Source organism: Talpa occidentalis, unplaced genomic scaffold (assembly GCF_014898055.3).
Source record: "Talpa occidentalis isolate TD23 unplaced genomic scaffold, MPIMG_talOcc4v2.1 talOcc4.12, whole genome shotgun sequence".
Taxonomy (NCBI): Eukaryota; Metazoa; Chordata; class Mammalia; order Eulipotyphla; family Talpidae; genus Talpa; species Talpa occidentalis.
Window position 1 is genome coordinate 45,217,896 of NW_023601212.1, and position 23,042 is coordinate 45,240,937.

The 23,042-nt window shown below is 42.9% G+C and overlaps 1 protein-coding gene across 1 annotated transcript in view; it reads right to left on the reverse strand.

Annotated features, from left to right (window-relative positions):
* Positions 1-22,748, reverse strand: part of LOC119241066 (adhesion G protein-coupled receptor E2-like) — a 91,557-nt gene extending 68,809 nt beyond the window's left edge. Inside the window, exon 1 of the mRNA XM_054693334.1 lies at positions 22,722-22,748. The gene's annotated coding sequence lies outside the window, so the exon portion shown is untranslated. The remainder of the gene's footprint in view (positions 1-22,721) is intronic.
* Between the last annotated feature and the right edge of the window lie 294 nt (positions 22,749-23,042).

Below are 23,042 nucleotides of genomic sequence, written 5' to 3' on the forward strand. Positions count from 1 at the left end.
TCGCCAACATTTGTTGTTGCTAGTTTTTTTAATATGTGCCATTCTCACAAAAATCAACTCAAAATGGATTAAAGAACTAGACATAAGACCTGAAACCATAAAATATATAGAAGGAAATATAGGCGAAACACTACATGATTTGCACATCAAAGACATCTTTACAAACACATCACCCAAAGCAGTGATAGTGAAGGCAAAGAAACAGCTGGGAGTACATCAGATTAAAGAGCTTCTGCACAGCAAAAGAGACAATAACAAAAACAAAGAGAAACCCCACCAACTGGGAGAACATTTTTGCACCCAACACTAATGATAAAGGACTGATCACAAAAATCTGCAAAGAGCTGATGAGACTCAACAACAACAAAGAAAATAATCCAGTCAAAAAACGGGCAGAAGAGCTAAAAAGAAACTTCTCTGAAGAAGAAATGCAAATGGCCAACAGGCATATGAAAAAATGTTCAACATCACTTGTAATTAGGGAAATGCAAATCAAACTACCATGAGATACCATCTTACACCAGTGAGAATGGCAACCTGAACCTGAAAGCAGTACCAACCCCACTTCAAACACCAAGAAAGCAGATCCTCTGACATGGGGACAGCTGAAGAAGCTGGCACAGCAAGCTGAGAGTCTGGTGGCCAGTTCAGGGAAACCTCAAGCCATGATGGCCATTATGGAGGTAATTGGTGCAGAATCTTTTTATGGGACCTATGTTCCTAATCCTCCGCTGTTGCAGATGGTGAGCTGGAAGGATAAATCCCCACTTCTTTTTATTAATGATACTGAGTTGCTCCCTGGACCTTGGGACCCCAAGATCCCAGCACACCCAGAAGAAGAAGGCAGAAAAATAAACTTAACAATTGGATACGGGGAACTGCCAATTTGTATGGGACATGGTAAAAAATGTGTTAAATTGAATTACCAGGGATACCATTGGCAGCAAATCCAAATAGCACTACTATTAACAAAAGTCATATAAAATTATATTTATTGTCAGGATATACCTTTAATTATTCTCAAAAGCTAAATTATTCCTTTTCTGGCCTACCCAGGTGCAAGCAGTCGGTCAATAATGTAGGAAAGTCCTGGATTCACTGGAAAGAGTGTATAGGTTCTGAGGCATCTCTGTTATTTAATACTTCCTATGGTAGAGTCTTTGATGGGAGCCCCAAAGGGGAGGCATGGGATGACCTCGGAGCTGGAGTGGAAGGTCATTAGTACCAGCACCGACCTGCCAATACACTTCAAGGGATCAGGATAGTTGCACCCCATCCTCTGCTGGAAGGTACCATAGGCCAGCCTTTAATCTGGAAAATACCATTGGCATTAAAACCTGTGCATGGAAGGACAGTACAAGGGTGTGCAGGCAAACATACTCACAATCAAATATATAGCTTTACCTTCACTAAAGAGAGGACTAGATATGTTCAAACCTGTGCCAAACCTCCTTAGGTTTTCTTCCTTGGTATGGGGACAGATGTCAATAATGTGTTACAGCTAAAAGAGAAATTATTTATGTGTTTAAATTCCAGTATACATGTTGATCAAACAAGCCAAAGTATTTATATTTTACACACCAGAAATGCTATCTGGTTACCAACTAAGATGCGTAGAGAATGGCAACAAAAATCTGCAATATATGCAGTACATCAAGTCTTGCAAAAATTATTACATAGAACCAAGTGGTTCCTGGGCACAATTGTTACTCTGATAGTTGGATTTGTTAGGATTTTAACCACTGCTGCTGCGACTGATCTTGCTTTACATCAGGCTATACAGACTACTCATTTTATGCAAAATTGACATGAAAATTCCAGTAAACTCTGGAACATTCAAATGCAGCTGAATAAGGAATTTTTAAGTGAGATTGCAAATTTGCAACAGGCAGTAAAATGGCTCGGAGATCAACTGGAAATTGTGCAAACGCGGTTGTCTTTGCCTTGTGATTGGAATTATACTTCAATTTGTGTGACTCCACTTGTGTATAATCGTACTAATGTTACTTGGGAGCATATCAAGCTACATTTACAGGGAAATGGAAATGCTTCTGAACTAATACAACACCTACAACAAGTAATACAAACTACATTTGTTAAACGCTTGTCTGCAGTGGGAGGGGAAGATATTATAAACTCAATGATAGTAGAGTTAACCAATTTAAATCCATTGAACTATGCAAAACCTTTGGGAATTATCTTAATGTTAATTGTATAATTCTTACATCATTTTTCATTTTTGCACAATGTATGCATTTTCATTTTGGTTATATTCCCCATGCAATTGCACCCCCCCCTTATTTTGACCCTAGTCCTTCCTCTCCCCTTCCCTCCCAAACCCCCCATAGTGTGCCTTTGGTTTATAGTTGCTTGTTGATTTTGATTTTTACTTTGTATTAGTCTTTTTCCTGGTCCCTTATTTAGGTTTTCTAAATTCCTGCTATGAGTGAGACCATCCAGCATTTTTCTTTTTCTTTCTGACTTATTTCGCTGAGCATGATACCTTCTAGCTCCATCTATGTTGCTGCAAACTGCACGTGTTTATCTTTTTTGATTGCTGAGTTGTCAGTACCAGGCTTACACCAGCAGGGGGACCTGGGGTGGTGGTCGCTTCCGCCCAAGGATGAGTCAGCTGAGGCTGATGCAACAGTAACCGGATGTTGCAAAGCCACGTAAAGCGCATGCACAGTCTTTCCGAGATATATACAGCCCCTCCCCTCGAATAAAGAGAGTTCCTGCTTCCAGCCAAGAGAGTGCACGTGTCTTTTCATCCCCAGCCCCTCCACCATGTTCCTGAACCACATCGGCCTGCAGGCAGGACCGTCAAGTGGCGCCCGAACGTGGGACACGAGTACGAGGGATCCTCTGAGGGACCGATCAATCAAAAGGTAAGGATTAGGTAAGTGATCGGCATCATGGGCAATACCATGTCCAAGGGCCAACTCGTTAGAGCCCTACAACTTCTGCTTAAACATTATGGAACTCCCATTAAGGTTCAGACCCTTCATAATCTAGTCTCAGTCCTCGCAAATACCAGCAAATGGTTCTTTCAGCAGGACACCGTCTCAGTAAGAAACTGGGAAAAGGTCAAAGCGGACTTCCTTCTTTACAGGGACCTTTACGGACCCCAAACTATTCCCCCCCGTATTATTTCTGTGTGGCAGCTAGTCCATGATGCCCTTAGTGACGGGGGAGCAGCCGCTTATGAACTAGTGGCTGAGGTATTGCACTCCGCAGCTCAGTCCGAAAGCGAAACGCCCGCCACATACTCGGCCACGGCAAGCTCAGCCATGGAAACCCCCCCTTCACAATCCTCAAATCCGGGGGGAGATTCCTCTTCAGATGAGGGGCATGTGGAGGACAATACAGACTATCCACCTCCCTATGATAGACCACCCCCATCAACCAAAAATCGGCGGCATCCCTCCCTGCCCACTCTCCCCTCTGCCCCTCCACTCAACTCCCATGGCTCTGACCCAGACTTTCCTGAGCTTATGCAGTCCCTAACTTCTGTTCTTTCGAGATTTGTAACCTCCAACTCTGAAAATTCTCGGGAATCTCTTCTGGCCTGCCCGGTCTCGGTTGTTCAAAATGATCAGGGACAGCAGGTCCGGCAACATTCGGCACTGCCTTTCCAAGACCTCAAGCTCTTAAAAGAATCTATCAGAGACTATGGACTTCAGAGCCCTTTTGTTCACCAAATGTTAGACACCTTTGAAACCTTTATTATGACACCCAATGACTGGAAGGACACTTTCCATGCGGTTTTTTTTTGTTTGTTTTTTGTTTGTTTTTTAAAGATTTATTGATTGATTGATTGATTCATACATACATACAAGCACTGGGTAGTCAGAAGCGCGGGAGGGTGAGAGGATTCACCAGAGCCAGAGAGGGGAGCAGAGCAGGCAGAAGGACCGAAGTACACTGCTGAGGGGAGCAGCGGGCAGCAGGAGAGGTCTGCGCGCCATGTGGGACCCTCCTCCGGTGGCCAGGGAGCAGCCGGGGATCGAACCGGCGCTGTAGAGGCTGCGGGCAGCTTCGCAACCCAGCGCTCAACCGCTGCGCCACCGGGGAGGCCCTCCATGCGGTTTTGAGCCCGGGGGATTATCTTTTGTGGAAGGGTCAGTTTACAGAACTCTGTGACCAGTATGCTTAAACCAATCTTCAAAGAGGTTTTCCCCAACAAACTAAAGAAATGTTAACCGGGGAGGGTCCCAATTATAGTACTAATCAGCAACAATGTTTATATAATCCTGCTGTTTTTGCTCAAGTGGCCTTGGCAGCAAAATCAGCTTGGAAGGCACTGGGATCCAGGGGACAGCCTCACCAATCCCTTACAAAAATCCTCCAGGGCCCCTCAGAGCCATTTGCTGACTTTGTAGCTCGCCTTCTAACAGCAGCCTCTCGAATTATGGGTGAGGGGGAGCCTACCTCTATACTAGTCAAACAATTGGCATTTGAAAATGCTAACAAATGGTGCCAGGAGGCCATTCGCCCATGGAAGGATAAACAGGATATTTCTGGGTACATACGCTTGTGTAAGGATATTGACGGGGCTACCGTTACAGGCACCATCATGGCGGCGGCTCTGCAGCCGTCAGCCCAGCACCCCACACGAGGCGGTACCTGTTTTGGGTGTGGTCAAACGGGCCATTTCCGCAATGAATGCCCCTCCCGTCCTAATAGTTCCACTTCCTGGCCACAGGGGGGTGCCCTTACATGTCCGCGACCTCCCGGTCCTTGTCCTCGTTGCAAAAAGGGCCTCCATTGGGCTAATGAATGCCGTTCAAAATTTGATGTAACTGGCTCACCGATAACTCCTTTTTGTCAGTCAAACTCGAGGGGGACTCCAAGGCCCCAGGCCCCCCTCTCTCAGGGGCCATACAATCAAGTTCCACCTCCAGCTTCTTATCACCTTCCTCAGAATTACATGGGGAGCCAAACCCACCTTCCTCACAGCCTCTTTCCCTCTTCAGCCAGCTCCAATGAGCTGGGCCCTCCAGCCCAGGATTCGACCTCCCAGTAAAATCCCCTTCCCTTTTAACACCTGCTATGGGAGTCCAACCTATTTCCATGGGAATTCATGGCTCCATGCCTCCTGACCATTTTGCCCTCGTTTTAGGATGCAAGCACTCCGCTATTAGGGGATTGTCCTTCATTCCAGGCATCATTGAACCTTCTTTCTCAGGAGAAATTCAAATTTTAGCCATGGACACACAGGGAGTGGTCTCTATCTCCTCCGGAAAATCCGTGGCTCAATTAATCCCTTTTCCTTTTCATTCTCACATCAAGACCTGTCAGTCTCAACCTTTGAAAAGCCTAGCTAAAAACTCTCCTCCGGTTTGTGTCAACCTTTCTCTCCAATTAGACAGTCGACCAATGATCTCCCTTCTTGTAGAGGGCAAACACTTCATGGGTCTTTTGGATACTGGGGCTGATGTTTCCATCATTGCTCAAAATCATTGGCCATCCGCATGGAAACTCACTCAAACTAATACTTCCATTCAGAGGGTGGGATCAGCCTCCCATCCATCCCGCAGTTCTCATCATTTACACTGGACTTCAGAGGAAGGTCACAATGGGTATTTTAAGCCCTATGTCCTCCCTCATATTCCCATGAATCTGTGGGGAAGGGATGTTATGTCTGCTATGGATATAATCATTACCACAAACTCCCCAGCGACTCGTTCCATGGTCAAAAGTGGTTATTCACCTGGCAAAGGGCTGGGAAAAAACCTTCAGGGTGATCCCTTGCCTGTTTCCATACCATCCTCCCAAATCCATCAGGGAAAAGACAAGTCTGGGCTGGGATTTACTCCCCCTTTTTAGGAGGGGCCACTGAACTTCCGCCTTCTACTCCGGCTCCTCTTAAAATCACCTGGAAAAAACATGACCCGGTGTGGATCCCTCAGTGGCCCCTATCTAAAGAAAAACTACAGGCGGCTCATACTCTTGTTAAGAATCAACTAACGGCCGGACACCTTGTTCCCTCCACCTCCCCATGGAACTTCCCTATTTTTGTCATCAAAAAATCCTCTGGCAGCTGGCGACTGTTACATGATCTCCAGGAAGTTAACAAAATCTTGGTCCCTTTTGGCCCGGTTCAGCGAGGCCTTCCCGACCCCTCAGTAATCCCCAAGGACTTCCCCATGGCTGTCATTGACATTAAGGATTGTTTTTTCTCCATTCCTCTTCATCCTGAGGATTCCCCTCGATTTGCTTTCACCCTTCCATCTGTCAATAATATCAGTCCAGCCGACCGTTACCAGTGGGTGTGTCTTCCTCAAGGAATGACTAAGAGCCCAGTCATGTGCCAGGTCTTTGTTGCTATGGTCTTGACACCACTGCAACAAAATTTTCCACAACTTTTTCTTGTCCACTATATGGACAACATTTTGTTGGCCGCCCCCACAGAGGCATTACTTCAAGAGGCCCTTCATAAAATCTTCCATCTCCTCCGACAGGCTAATCTCATAATAGCCCCAGAAAAAATTCAATTACAGCCTCCTTTCAAATTCTTGGGTTTCTCCATAAAATATATAGAAGGAAATATAGGCGAAACACTACGTGATTTGCACATCAAGGACATCTTTACAGACACATCACCCAAAGCAGTGATAGTGAAGGCAAAGATAAACAGCTGGGACTACATCAAATTAAAGAGCTTCTGCACAGCAAAAGAGACAATAACAAAAACAAAGAGAAACCCCACCAACTGGGAGAACATTTTTGCACCCAACACTAATGATAAAGGACTGATCACAAAAATCTGCAAAGAGCTGATGAGACTCAACAACAACAAAGAAAATAATCCAGTCAAAAAATGGGCAGAAGAGCTAAAAAGAAACTTCTCTGAAGAGGAAATGCAAATGGCCAACAGGCATATGAAAAAATGTTCAACATCACTTGTCATCAGGGAAATGCAAATCAAAACTACCATGAGCTACCATCTGACACCAGTGAGAATGGCACATATTAAAAAAACTAGCAACAACAAATGTTGGCGAGGGTGTGGAGAAAAAGGAACACTTCTGCACTGTTGGTGGGAGTGCAAACTGGTCCAACCACTGTGGAGAGCTGTGTGGAGATTTCTGGACCTACTAAACATAGAGCTTCCATATGATTCAGCAATTCCACTCCTAGGTATTTACCCAAAGGACACAGAAACATCAATTCCAAAGAACACCTTCACCCCTATGTTTATAGCAGCACTGTTTACAATAGCTAAGCTTTGGAAACAACCCAAATGCCCAAAAATAGATGACTGGATCAAGAAGATGTGGTACATATATACCATGGAATATTACTCAGCATTCAAAAAAGATAAACACATGCAATTTGCAGCAACATGGATGGCACTGGAAGGGATCATGCTCAGCGAAATAAGCCAAAAAGAAAAAGAAAAATACCGGATGGTCTCACTCATAGCAGGAATCTAGAAAACTTAAATAAGGGACCAGGAAAACAAATAACTATAAGAAAGTGAAAATCAAAATCAACAAAAAACTACGAACCAGAGACACTTTTAGGGGGGCGGGGGTGGGAGGGGAGGGATTGGGGTCAGAATGGGGGGGGGCTGCAATTGTATGGGGAATATAAAAATAAAATTTATTATTAAAAAAAAAAAAACAAATTCTTGGGTTTCTCTCTCACTCTGGAGACCTTCCGGCCCCTTAAAGGACAGTTGATCACTCAGGACATTCATACACTCCGTCAGCTCCAACAGTTCTGTGGAGACTTGGCCTGGCTTCAACCAACTTTGGGAATTCCCACGGGCACACTCAAACCGTTGTTTGATTGTTTACAGGGTGACCCCACTCCCACAGCACCTCGCCAACTTACCCCTGAGGCCCGATCAACCATTCAACAGGTTAACTCTTGTTTACAGTCCACCATTCTTTGCCGTATTGACCCCTCCAAACCCTTTACCTTTCTCGTCTTTGTAAGCTCCCTCACTCCCACTGGACTGTTTTAGCAGGAGGGTCTACTCCGATGGTCCCATTTATCAGTCTCTCCTAAATGGGTTGTGTCCCCCTACCACACTTTGGTAATTCAACTGATCCAGGCCTCTCTTTTTGAATCAATGACCATTTATGGTCGTTTGCCTTCAATCATTTCTGTGCCATACACAAAGCCACAAATACAAGACCTTTGTTCTTCTGATACAGATTGGATTCTCTGCGCTACTCAATTCCCGGGGGAATTCATCTCACACTACCCACGATCCCCCTTGGTCACCTTTCTCCATCATCCCTTTTGCTTCCCTAAGGTCACCCGCACCAATCCAATCCCAAAGGCACTCACCGTCTTCACCGACGGGTCTTCCAACGGCACAGCCGCAGTGGTTTCTTCTAGGGGCCAATACTCCTTTGCGGTCCCAAGTACCTCTGCCCAAATCGTTGAGGCTACAGCCATTATGGTGGCTTTCCAAATTTTCCATGACACTCCCATTAATTTATATATGGATAGTCAATACCTGGCCCGGACCATCCCACTACTGGAGACGGCCCCCTATGTCTCGGCCTCCAGCTCGGCGGTGACCATTTTAAAAAATCTACAAACTGTTATTCAGTCCCGTTCCCACCCATTCTTTATTGCACATATTCGAGGCCACTTACCTCTCCCTGGACCATTATCTCTTGGTAACACAATGGCAGACCTCCTTACTAGAACTCCCCCCGAGCCCACACTCTGCCTTCCAGCTATTCATGGAGCTCAACAAGAACATGCAAATCTTCATACCAATGCCTCCTCCCTGGCTATTAAATTTGGACTCTCCCGGCTTCAGGCTCAAGAAATTGTCCTGTCCTGCCCGGAATGCGCACCTTTCCGTCCTACGCCGCCATCTTACCAGGGTGCTAACCCACGAGGTCTTATTCCTAATCACATTTGGCAAATGGATGTCACTCACATTCCTCATTTTGGATGCCAATCCTTTGTCCATGTCTCCATTGATACTCACTCACACCTCCTCTTTGCATCCCCTCATTCAGGGGAGGCAACCAAGGATGTTATCTCACATTTGTGGCAGGCCCTTGCGTACATGGGACGGCCTCGTGTTATCAAAACCGACAATGGTCCAGCTTATGCTAGCCGATCCTTTGCCTCCTTTTGCTCTGACCATCATATCACTCACATTACAGGTATTCCTTATAATCCTCAGGGACAAGCTCTCATAGAACGTGCCCATCAACACTTAAAAAATCAAATACAAAAACAATCTAATTCCACCCCACCAGACCCTCGCATTCGCCTGTCCAAGGCTCTGTTTACTATTTTTTTTAATAGAGGCATGCTTTATTTATTTATTTTATTTGTTTGTTTGTTTTGTTTATACATGCACTGGGTACAGTCAGAAGCACGGGAGGGTGAGAGAATTCACCGAGCTAGAGCAGGGAGCAGAACAGGCAGAAGGACAGAAGTACACTGCTGAGGGGAGCAGTGGGCAGCAGGAGAGGTCTGCGCGCCATGTGGGACCCTCCTCTGGTGGCCGGGGAACAGCCGGGGATCGAACCGGCACCGCAGAGGCCGCGGGCAGCTTCGCAACCCAGCGCTCAACCTCTGCGCCACCGGGGAGGCTCTAGGCTCTGTTTACTATTAATTTTGCCTCCTTGGACACCCAAACTAAATTAACAAGAGCGAAGGTCCATTGGCAAACACAGACCAGTCATTCTATCCCCTCAGTTGTTTGGAAAGAGCCCCACTCCCTTAAATGGCAACCACCGGCTCCGGTCCTCGCTGAGGCGCCTGGATCCCTTTGTATCTTTCCTCCAGGTCAACCTCAGCCTTGTTGGATCCCTCTTCAGCTGACTTGCTTACTTCATAGTCCGCCCTCCGATCTGCCCAACGAAGAGGCGCTCTCCAAACCTTCTGAAAATGATCCTCCACCTGCTACTACTCTTCCACCTCCAACTGCAAGCACCCCCCCTCCTTTGCAACACGATTCATTGGACAATAGTTAATAATCCCCCTTTCCTTCTGCCAGTTTCCAGAAAGGGGGGTATTCTCCCGTCATTCTTGTCTACCAATTCCACCACTGGACTCCCTCCTATAGTGTCTTTCAATCTATCGTTCAACAATCAATCCTCCCTCAATTGTAGCTGTCACTTTTCCTCTTGTTGGTCCAGAAACCTCAGCAATTCCTTTGTTGTCATGTGTTTCCCTAAGGTCGTTATTATGCCTGTCAATGTATCTGAGTCTGCTTCTCAGGTAATCATCCGAAATCAACAAGCAGGTCCGGCATTGGTTGTTGGCACCTTGATCTCCGTCTTCTCAATGCTGGCAGCTGCGGCCATGGTGGTCGGCGGCCTAGATCTATCCAACTTCGTACTCAATGCAGATACCAGCAACCATCTCCAGTCGGACTACTCCAGAGTCTCCAGCACCTTTCTCACACTAAATTCCATCAACAACCATCTCACAGTTGGACTACTCCAGAGTCTCCAGCACCTTTCTCACACTAAATTCCATCAACAACCATCTCACAGTCGGACTACTCCAGAGTCTCCAGCACCTTTCTCACACAAAATTCCATCAACAACCATCTCGCAGTCGGACTACTGCAGTTGAATCCACAAGTTTCCTTAATACAGGAAGAAATTGACTTATTGACTTTAACTGCTCATGTTCCTTCTATTTCTACCTATGCCTTCACGTGTGTTACACCTGCCATCCTTTTCAACTATTCCTTTCAAGTTCATACCCTTAATGCCTACCTGTGCAGCCCGTGGAACCAAACCTTTCTCAATTTTACTGCACAATTGGCTAATCAAATTCTAACCATTAACAACATCCGTGCTTCAGTATATAATCCTGATCAGGCCCTCCCCTGGCTTTCAAAGGCCTGGGGACTGACAAAATCCTTGGGGGAAGCAATATCACTCCTAGGTACAATCCTCTTCTGCCTGGAAATCATTTTCTACATCCTGTGGTGCCAGTGGAATAGACGAAGAATCTGCAAGTAGCTCTCCAAAATGTGTGCTATTCTCCATTACAGCCCACTAAAAATCCCAGGGTGTGGATAAACATTGCCCTTGACCACCTGTAGGCCAATGAAGGGTAAGATGGTGGTGTACCCGTAGCAACCTAAGACAGCTCCACTACCTTACCTAGGATCCTGGTAGTGGGTGGCTATGACGGGTAAGCACGTGAGTACAACTGCCACAACCTAAGACAGGCCCAGTGTGTGTCCCCCCCCAATCAATAAAGTAAAAACGGGGGAGCTGTCAGTACCAGGCTTACACCAGCAGGGGGACCTGGGGTGGTGGTCGCATCCGCCCAAGGATGAGTCAGCCGAGGCTGATGCAACAGTTACCGGATGTTGCAAAGCCACGTAATGCGCATGCGCAGAGAGAGGGCGGAGCAACATGGCAGCGAAGAGACGCTGCGAGTAAGATCTCCCATTAAAAAAAGTTAATAGGGAGGAAATGCGGCAGGTCACAGTGAGAACTGGGACACGGAAGATAAACGGACGACTCCAGCAAACTACCTGAAGAAGAAAGTTGCCAAAAAAGAGGACTAGAAGGGAGGAAAGCGCAGGACCCTGCTCCCCTCCCCCACCCACAGAGTCGGCACTCTCCGACCAGCAGAGAGGAGGAAAACAGCAAACTAAAACGACCAACAAGAACAAACTACGCATCAAGCGGAACTGTGAGTGGAAAGGAACTATTTCAGCCACCACACCCCGTGAACAGGAGCTGTGGAGAACCCTGCAGGATTCGCTACGGCGGTGAGCAAACGGCTCCAGGCGCCATTAGAGAATAACAAAGACTCTGGAGACCCGCACACAGCCCTGGGCCGGCCGGTAAGCTTGCACGGAAAAGCGGCACACTTGGCGCGCTTGAAAAGCAAACATGGATCGGACCACGGCTGCCCAGGTCCCCGCGCCAGCGACCTAGGCTCGCGGGGAGACGCACAAAAGCCCTCACTGGGGTGAAAGTCCCTCACTGAGTAACCAGAAACCAGGCGCCCAGGCACAGGAGTGGGGTGCAAAAGGCACCATTCCCGCACCACGGAACTGGGCTACAGCCCGCGTCCTGAACCTGAGGGCTTTGGAACTGAGTCCCGGGGCACGAAATTCGGGGAGTGGGTTCTCCACGACGGTGGGGCACAAGGCAGACACAGCACCCCAAAGCCGTTGAGGTTTACCCTACAATTCCCGCTCTGTTCCCTGTCCCACGAGGTGGGGGGGGTGAAAAACAGCCCCCTCAAGGACAATAGGAGAGATCTCTGGCGCCACCTAGCGACCAGGAAAAAAAAAGTCACTAACACCCCAGAGAACAGGGAAATTTCTTAAGACTGCTTGAAAAGGGCAGAAGGCTCCTGGAGGAGACAGTGGCCAGCTGGGAAGTTAGCCCAAGCCAGGCCCCTTCTGACCAGCAGTCTGAGCCCACAGAGGGAACAGGCACCCACGGACGGGGCAGACCAGGCGCGCAGAAGAGTGTGCCTGAGACCGGAAGCGCAGGGACTGAGTCCCGCGTTGCCATTTTAGAACATGGACATTTCTTCACTAAAGACTGCCTGAAACCAGCAGAAAGCTCCCTCGGAAGCCAGAGATGGCTCCTGGAGGAGGCAGAGGGGAGCGGAGAAGTTCACCCAAGATGCCGGCCAGTCCGAGCAACACAGTGTCCCAATGCATACGACAAATTAGAAAACAGACAGTAGGGAGTAGAAGAACTACACGCAACCTAACAACTCCTCAGGAAAAAAGCACACCACAAAAAGAAAACCACCTTCCAGATTACAACGACAGTAACTTGGAAGAACTTCTGAGACTTCCAGAAAGAGAACTTAAAATTGCCATGATTAAAAACCTGACAGAAGTCATAAAGGAAAACAATGATATGAGAAAAATAATCAACAATCAGAAGAATGAAATTGAGTCCGTAAAGAGGGAAGCAAAAGAAACGCAGGAGATCAAAGAATTAATGGAGGAACTAAAGAACTCTGGGAAAAGCAATGAAAGCAGAATAGATGAAATGGAAGAACGAATAAGTACTCTTGAAGACACAGAAATTAAAAGAACCAAAACAGAAAAGGAAAGAGAAGTACGAAGGTAAAAGAACGAAGAAAGACTTCGGGAACTATCTGACTCCATGAGGAAAGGAAATATAAGAGTTATAGGAATTCCAGAAGGAGAGGAGAGAGATGTAGGAACAGAGAAAATATTCAAGGAGATAATTGAAGAGAACTTCCCTAATGTGAAGAAGGAGCTGAAAATTGATATACAAGAAGCAAGAACACCAAACTTCCATGACGAAAGGAAAAATACAGCAAGACACATAATAGTAAAGCTCGCAAGAATCCAGGACAAGGAAACAATAATGAAGCAGACAAGAGGGAAGAAACAGGTAACATTCAAGGAAAACCAATCAGGCTGACATCGGACTTCTCCGAAGAAACACTACGGGCAAGGAGAGAGTGGAGGGACATAGTCAACAGACTCCAAGAAAACAGATGCCAACCAAGAATACTCTATCCCGCAAAGCTCTCCTTCCTCTATGAAGAAAGAATAAGGACCTTCCCAGACAAACAGAAACTCTGGAATTTCATTACGACTAAACCCCCACTCCAAAAAAATACTACAAGGAATCCTAAAGCCAGAAACTCAGAGGGACAAATAACAATGAAAGAAGGCCAAAAAAAAATTATTAAAAGAATAAATAAATAAAATCAAAGGAAAGACAAACACAATGGCAAATACAGATGCTAACTATCAATATTAACTCTAAATGTAAATGGATTAAACTCTTCAATAAAAAGACACAGAGTTGCAGCCTGGATTAAGAAACAAAACCCAACCTTTCGCTGTCTCCAAGAAACACATTTAGCTACAAAAGATAAAAATAGGCTCAAAGTTAAAGGATGGAAAACAATCCTACAAGCAAATGGACCAAAAAAGAAAGCAGGAACAGCTATACTTATATCAGATAAAACAGACTTCAAACTCAAAAAAATAAAAAGAGACCCCAATGGCCACTACATTATGATCAAGGGGACAATACTTCAAGAAGAAATAACACTCATTAACATATACTCACCAAACGAAGGAGCACCAAAATATATCAGACAACTGTTGTCCTCTCTGAAAACAGACATCAGAGAAAACACATACGTAGTGGGAGACTTCAACACACCACTATCAACAATGGATAGATCAACAAGACAAAAAATAAGTAAAGAAACTAAACCTCTAAATAAGGACCTAGAGCATTTGGGCTTAACAGACATCTATAGAACACTAAACCCCAAAAAAAATGGAGTACACATTTTTCTCAAGCGCACACGGATCATTCCCCAGGATCGGTCACATACTGGGGCACAAGACAAACATCAACAGATACACAAAGATTGAAATCATACCAACCATCTTTTCTGACCATGAAGGCATCAAACTAGAAATAAACCATAAAAAGAAGGCAAAGAACTTTCCTACCTCATGGAGATTAAAAACCACACTACTGAAGACCACTGGACTAATGAGGAGATCAAAGAAGAAATTAAAAAATTCTTTGAATTGAACGACAAGGAGGACACCAATATCCTAAATGTATGGGATGCAGCAAAAGCAGTAACAAGAGGAAAATACATAGCAATAGAAGATCACATCAAGAAACAAAAAAGAACTCAAAGAAACAACCTAATCTCGAAGCTCAAAGATCTAGAAAAAGAACAACAAAAAAAAAACCCAAAAACAGTAGAAGAAAAGAAATAATAAAAACCAAAGCAGAAATAAATGAAATTGAAACTAAAAATACAATCCAAAAGATCAATGAAACCAAGAGCTGGTTCTTTGAAAAAATCAATAAAATAGAAAAACCCCTAGCCAGGCTCACAAAGGAAAAAAGGGAGAAAGCACAAATAAACAGGATCACAAATGAAAGAGGAGAAATCACAACAGACACAGTAGAAATCAAAAGAATAATCAGTAACTACTATGAACAGTTGTATGGAAACAAGTTCAACAATCTAGAGGAGATAGACAAATTCCTACAACTCTACAATCACCCAAAGCTAGATAAAGAAGAAATAGAACACCTAAACAGACCAATTACAAGCAGTGAAATTGAAATGGTAATCAAAAACCTCCCCAAAAACAAAAGCCCAGGACCTGATGGATTTACAAATGAATTCTACCAAACATTCAGAGACGAATTAGTGCCTATCCTTCACAAACTCTTCCAAAAAATTGAGAAGGAAGGGACAATACCAAACATGTTCTATGAAGCCAACATTACACTAATACCAAAACCGAACAAGGACAACACAAAAAAGGAAAACTACAGGCCAATCTCCCTAATGAACACTGATGCAAAAATCCTCAATAAAATTTTAGCTATCAGAATCCAAAAATGTATCCATAAGATAATTCACCACGACCAAGTAGGATTCATTCCAGGGACACAAGGATGGTTTAACATCTGAAAATCAATCAACGTTATCCAACACATCAACAAAAAGAAATATAAAAACCATATGATAACATCAATAGATGCTGAGAAAGCTTTTGACAAAGTGCAACACCCATTCATGATAAAAGCCCTTGAAATTCTTGGGATACAAGGAACATACCTCAACATCATAAAGGCCATCTATGACAAGCCAACAGCCAGTATCATTCTCAATGGTGAAAAGCTGAAAGCAATTCCATTAAGATCTGGAACAAGACAAGATGTCCACTCTCACCATTGCTTTTCAATATAATACTGGAAGTCCTAGCCAGAGCAATAAGACAAGAGTAAGACATACAAGGAATCCAAATAGGAAAAGAAGAAGTCAAACTATCACTATTTGCAGATGATATGATACTATACGTAGAGAACCCCAAAAACTCAACAGAAAAACTAATTCAACTCATCAATCAGTTCAGTAAAGTGGCAGGATACAAAATCAACACGCAAAAGTCAGTAGCCTTCCTATACACAAACAATAAATCTGAAGAAGAAGAAATCAAAAAAACCACCCCTTTTATTATCGAAACAAAAAAAATCAAATATTTGGGAATAAATCTAACAAAAGAGGTAAAGGACCTATACAAAGAAAACCATAAAACACTGTTAAAAGAAATAGAAGAAGACACAAAGAAATGGAAAGACATCCCCTGCTCATGGATTGGAAGAATAAACATTATTAAAATGGCCATCCTACCAAAAGCAATATACAGATTCAATGCTATTCCAATCAAAATTTCAATGTCATTCTTCAAAGAAATGGAACAATTATTGATGAAATTCATATGGAATCACCAAAAACCCCAAATAGCCAAAGCTCTCCTGAAAAAAAAAGAAGGGAATGGAGGCATCACACTCCCAGACTTCAAACTATACTACAAAGCCATAATCATCAAAACTGCATGGTATTGGAACAAGAACAGACATACAGACCAATGGAATCGAATAGAAAATCCAGAAATAAACCCACAGATTTATGGTCAACTAATCTTTGACAAAGGAGCAAAGACTATGCATTGGAGCAAAGAAAGTTTGTTCAATAAATGGTGCTGGGAAAACTGGGTTGCTACATGCAAAAGAATGAAGCTTGACAACTACCTCACACCATACACAAAAACCAACTCAAAATGTGTTAAAGAACTAGACATAAGACCTGAAACCATAAAATATATAGAAGGAAATATAGGCGAAACACTACGTGATTTGCACATCAAAGACATCTTTACAGACACATCACCCAAAGCAGTGATAGTGAAGGCAAAGATAAACAGCTGGGAGTACATCAGATTAAAGAGCTTCTGCACAGCAAAAGAGACAATAACAAAAACAAAGAGAAACCCCACCAACTGGGAGAACATTTTTGCACCCAACACTAATGATAAAGGACTGATCACAAAAATCTGCAAAGAGCTGATGAGACTTAACAACAACAAAGAAAATAATCCAGTCAAAAAATGGGCAGAAGAGCTAAAAAGAAACTTCTCTGAAGAAGAAATGCAAATGGCCAACAGGCATATGAAAAAATGTTCAACATCACTTGTCATCAGGGAAATGCAAATCAAACTACCATGAGATACCATCTGACACCAGTGAGAATGGCACATATTAAAAAAACTAGCAACAACAAATGTTGGCGAGGGTGTGGAGAAAAAGGAACTCTTCTGCACTGTTGGTGGGAGTGCAAACTGGTCCAACCACTATGGAGAGCTGTGTGGAGATTTCTGGACCTACTAAACATAAAGCTTCCATAGGATCCAGCAATTCCACTCCTAGGTATTTACCCAAAGGACACAGAAACATCAATTCCAAAGAACACCTTCACCCCTATGTTTATAGCAGCACTGTTTACAATAGCTAAGCTTTGGAAACAACCCAAATGCCCAAAAATAGATGACTGGATCAAGAAGATGTGGTACATATACACTATGGAATATTACTCAGCATTCAAAAAAGATAAACACATGCAATTTGCAGCAATATGGATGGCACTGGAAGGGATCATGCTCAGCGAAATAAGCCAAAAAGAAAAAGAAAAATACCGGATGGTCTCACTCATAGCAGGAATCTAGAAAACTTTAATAAGGGACCAGAAAAATGAATAACTATAAGAAAGTGAAAATCAGAATCAACAAAAAACTATGAAACAGAGACACTTTTGGAGGTGTGGGGGGCGGTAGGGGAGGGATTGGGATCAGAATGGGGGGGTTGCAATTGTATGGGGTATATAAAAATAAAATGTATTATTTAAGAAAAAATAAATAAATAAAAATAAAGCGCATGCGCAGGCTTTCTGAGAGAGAGAGAGAGAGCCCCTCCCCTCGAATAAAGAGAGTTCCTGCTTCCAGCCAAGAGAGTGCACGCATCTTTTCATCCCCAGCCCCTCCACTGTGTTCCTGAACCCCGTCGGCCTGCAGGCAGGACCAGCACTGAGTAATATTCCATTGTAGATATATACCACATTTTCTTGATCCAATCACCTATTTTTGGGAATTTGGGTTGTTTCCATAGCTTAGCTATTGTGAATAGTGCTGCCATAAACAGGGATGCAGGTTCCCTTTGGAATTAATGTTTCTGTGTCCTTTGGGTAAATACCTAGGAGTGGAATTGCTGGATCATATGGAAGCTCTATCTTTAGTAGGTCAAGAAATCTCCACACAGCTTTCCATAGTGGTTGGACCGGTGTGCCCTCCCACCAGCAGCACAGGAGAGTTCCTTTTTCTCCACAACCTCATCAACAATTGTTGTTGCTAGTTTTTTTAATATATGCCATTCTCACTGGTGTGAGATGGTATCTCATTGTAGTTTTGATTTGCATTTCCCTGATTGCAAGTGATGTTTTACATTTTTTCGTATGCCTGGTGGCCATTTGTATTTCCTCTTTGGAGAAGTTTCTTTTTAGCTCTTCTGCCCATTTTTTGACAGGATTATTTTCTTTGTTTTTGTTGACTCTCATCAGCTTTTTGTAGATTTTTGTGTTCAGTCCTTTATCATTAGTGTTGTGTGGAAAAATTTTCCCCCAGTCAGTGGGCTTTCTCTTTGTTTTTGTTATTGTGTCTTTTGCTGTGCAGAAGATCTTTAATTTGATGTAGTCCCAGCTATTTATCTTTGCCTTCACTATCACTGCTTTGGGCCATGTGTCTATAAAGATGTCTTTGAAGTGCGTGTTGTGTAGTGTTTCACCTATATTTTCTTCTATGTATTTTATGGTTTCAGGTCTTATGTCTAGTTCTTTAATCCATTTTGAGTTGGTTTTTGTGCATGGGGTGAGGTAATAGTCAAACTTCATTCTTTTGCATGTAGCGACCCAGTTTTCCCAGCACCATATATTGAATAAACTTTCTTTGTTCCAGTACATATTCTTTGCTCCTTTGTCAAAGATTAGTTGACCATAAATCTGTGGGTTTATTTCTGGATTTTCTATTTGATCCCATTGGTCTGTGTGTCTGTTCTTGTTCCAATACTGTGCATTTTTGATGTATAGTTTGAAGCAGTTTTGTAGCATAGTTTGAAGTCTGGGAGTGTGATGCCTCCATTCCCTTCTTTTTTTTCAGGAGAGCTTTGGCTATTCGGGGTTTGGTACTTCCATATGAATTTTATCAATAATGTTCTATTTCTTTGAAGAATGTCATTGAAATTTTTATTGGAATACCATTGAATCTGTAAGTTGCTTTTGGTAGGATGGCCATTTTAATAATGTTTATTCTTCCAATCCATGAGCAGGGGATGTCTTCCCATTTCCTTGTGTCTTCTTCTATTTTTTTAACAGTGTTTTATAGTTTTCTTTGTATAGGTCCTTTACCAAGCTCTAAATAAGGATCTAGAGTTCATGGGCTTAACAGAAATCTATGAAACACTAAACCCAAAAAAATCTGAGTACACATTTTTCTCAAGCACCCACGGATCATTCTCCAGGATCAGTCACATACTGGGACACAAGATAAACGTCAACAAATACACCAAGATTGAAATCATACCAACCATCTTCTCTGACCATGAAGGCATTAAAATGGAAATAAATCATAAAAAGAAGGTAAGGAACTCTCCTACTGCATGGAGATTGAAACCCACACTACTGGAAGACCACTGGACTAATGAGGAGATCAAAGAAGAAATTAAAAAATACTTTGAATTGAATGACAAGCAGGACACCAATTTCCTAAATGTATGGGATGCAGCAAAAGCAGTAATAAGAGGGAAATATATAGCAATAGAGGCTCAAATCAAGAAACAAGAAAGATCTCAAAGAAACAACCTAATCTCAAAGCTCAAAGAACTAGAAAAACAACAACAACAAAACCCCAAAACCAGCAGAAGAAAAGAAATAATAAAAATCAAAGCAGAAATAAATGAAATCGAAACTAAAAAAACAATCCAAAAGATCAATGAAAAAGCTGGGGTCAAAATGGGGGGGTTGCAATTGTATGGGGAATATAAAAATAAAATCTATTATTTAAAAAAAAGAGCCAATAAAAAATTAAAGCAGAAAAAAAATAAAAAAATAAAAATAAAAAAAAAGATCTGGAACAAGACAAGATGTCCACTCTCACCACTGCTTTTCAATATAATGCTAGAAGTCCTAGCCAGAGCAATAAGACAAGAGAAAGACATACAAGGAATCCAAATAGGGAAGGAAGAAGTTAAACTATCACTATTTGCAGATGATATGATGATATACATAGAGAACCCCAAAAACTCCACAGAAAAACTAATTAAACTAATCAATCAGTTTAGTGAAGTGGCAGGTACAAAATCAACACACAAAAATCAGTAGTCTTCCTATACACAAACAATAAATCTAAAGAAGAAGAAATCAAAAAAAACATTCCTTTTATTATTGAAACAAAAAAATCTTAATGTTAATTGTACTAATTCTTATTTTTGTGTATCTGTTGCTTTGCATACTCTTCTACAAAAATAAATGAACAGGCGAGTGGGAGCAAAAACAACTGAATGCTGCCGCCATATTCACTGTCAAGGCTGCATTAAAAAGCAAAAAAGGGGGCCTCCCTGGTGGCACAAGAGGTTAAGACACAACCTATGAAGCTATCTGCAGCCACTGGAGCAAGAGTTCAATCCCCGGCCAGGGAGCTACCCACATGGCACAGCAGACCTCTCTTGACTTGCCTGCTGCTTCCCTCAGCAGTGTATTTCAGTCAGTCTGCCTGTTCTGTTCCCCACTCTGTCTATGGTGACTCCTCTCACCCTCCACACCTCTGGCCTGTACTCCAGTTCTTGTATGCATAAATTAATAAATCTTTTTTAAAAAAAAGAGGGGGGAGATGTTGGAGAACCCTAAGGCATGCAGCACTGAGACAAGGAAGACATCAAGGTTCTGGCTGTAAAGATGGAGATGTTCTTTCTTGTGTCTGGGAAACTGTGTTTGGGGGATGGACTAGATTAGAAAAAGAAACAGAATAACGTGATAGTGTGAAACCTTGGTGGTGAATGTGTGCCTGGACCAGGCCAAATGCTAAGAGAATACTTTATTGTCTAGTAACTAACCTGAGGGAAGGGGGCTGCTTGTATCAATAAAAACGAGCTGCACAGGGCACTCAGGACACTTGAGAACAAATGAGAGGTCTTGCATCCCCTGGATCCCACCTCCCTTAAACCCTATTTCGTGTCCGTCATTTCTTGATAATTTCCTGGGTTCAATCAGTTTCCTCTCTGGAGTCCAGCACATGTGTATGAGTAAATTCATTAGATCTTCTAAATATGTTATACATATGTTAGATATCCCAAAATACAAGTAACTTGAAGAAACTAATTTTGCCTTCCATTTCTTTTAAATACCCACAGCATTTGACACAAAGGACACTCTAAAATAAGTCAGCTTTTAAAAATATCATATTCTATGAATCAAATAGGAAGCATGACTTTTCATAGAAAAGGACATCAGAATAACCCTGGTGGCACAATGGGTTAAGACACAGCACTATGAAGCAATGTGCAGCCACTGAAGCACGAGTTCGATCCCCCAGCCAGGCGAGAAGCAACCCACATGGGGCAGCAAGACCTCTCCTGACCCACTGCTCCCCTCAGCACTGAATTTCAGTATATCTGCCTGCTCTGTTCCCCACTCTGTCTCTGGTGAATCCTCTCACCCCCACACTTCTGGCTTGTACCCCAGCTCTTGTATGCATAAATACATAAATCTTAAAAAAAATCAGAATAAAACTGAATTCATGGATGTCAATTTTTAATAATCTACTGTTACTGTCCTTCAAATCACTCTATGATGCACTCAAAGCCCACACTTTTTTTAAAAGATTTATTTATTTATTTTATACAAGAACCATGGTTCAGGCCAGATTTGCGGGAGACTGAGAGGATTCACCAGAGAAAGAGCGGGGAACAGGCAGACTGACGAAATACACTACTGAGGGGAGCAGCAGGCATGTTAGGAGAGATCTGCCTTGCCATGTGGGAACCTCGCCAGCCGGCCAGGATTAAACTGGCACTGCAGAGGCTGCAAACAGATTGACAGAGCTGAGCTCAACCACCTGAGCCACCAGGGGAGGCCCCAAAGCCTATATTTTTAAGGATAGTTTTCTTAGTGCATTTGAGTTTTCAGAGAAATGGATTATGTACTCTTCTGGAAAATTTGGCTAGACCATACTATCCATATATTTGGTCAAATACTACTGTAGAATTGCTGTGAGGTTGATTTTTAGATGAAATTAACATTTAAATCAGTAGACTTTGAACAACACAAATTTCCTTCCATAATCTGGGTCTCATTAATTCAGCTGAAAGTCTTAAGATTAAAAAAAAAAAAAAACTGGTCTCCTTCAAGGTAGAGGGAATTCAGCTGCCAGATCAGCTTCAAACTTGAAATACAACATCAACTCTTCCCTGGGTTTCCAGCCTGCCTGACTACCCTGAAGGCTGCACTTTCCAACTTCCAAAATCACATGAGGCTATTCCTTAAAATACATACATATTGACATACATAAATATATGCACACACACATACACACATCCTGGTGGTTATTTTCCTGGAGGACTGAGGAAAAAAGCATGGTAACAGGAGAAATCTCTATTAAGTCCCCACATTTATCTGAGGAATAAGTTTCACCAACTTTCTCCTTTGAGAATGTAATATAGTTGAGCTCTTAATAATACCCCTCTTAAAATTCCTTCCCTGCTTTCCCTTATAGAGACCATGGGGAAAACAAGCCAGAAATCAAGCAAAGAACAGAGAATATTCTGAACTAGGTAGGACTTCCCAAATAGCCCTAGTTGTCTACTGTCATTGTTATTTCTACCTACCTGGCAGCAACCTTAGGTATCGGCTTCTCATGGTGCAGGGACCAGCAAGCCCAGCCAAGGAGACGTCTGATTATGGTCTGTATCTGAAAAAGACTTCCTGTTTTAAGTGTGATTTGTGCCTTCCGTTTCTTAGGAAACTGCTTATCTGATACGCTCTTCCTCCTAACCTTTACCCAATGTTAACTTCTCCAAAACTCAGGGTTTTTTTAAGTATTTGCATAGTATTGCTAGTATTAGTACTGAAAAACTTCTTGAGGTTGTATTTTATCTTGTTATCTAAAATGCTACACTGTGTGTTGAAAGATCTCCCCAACATAAAAA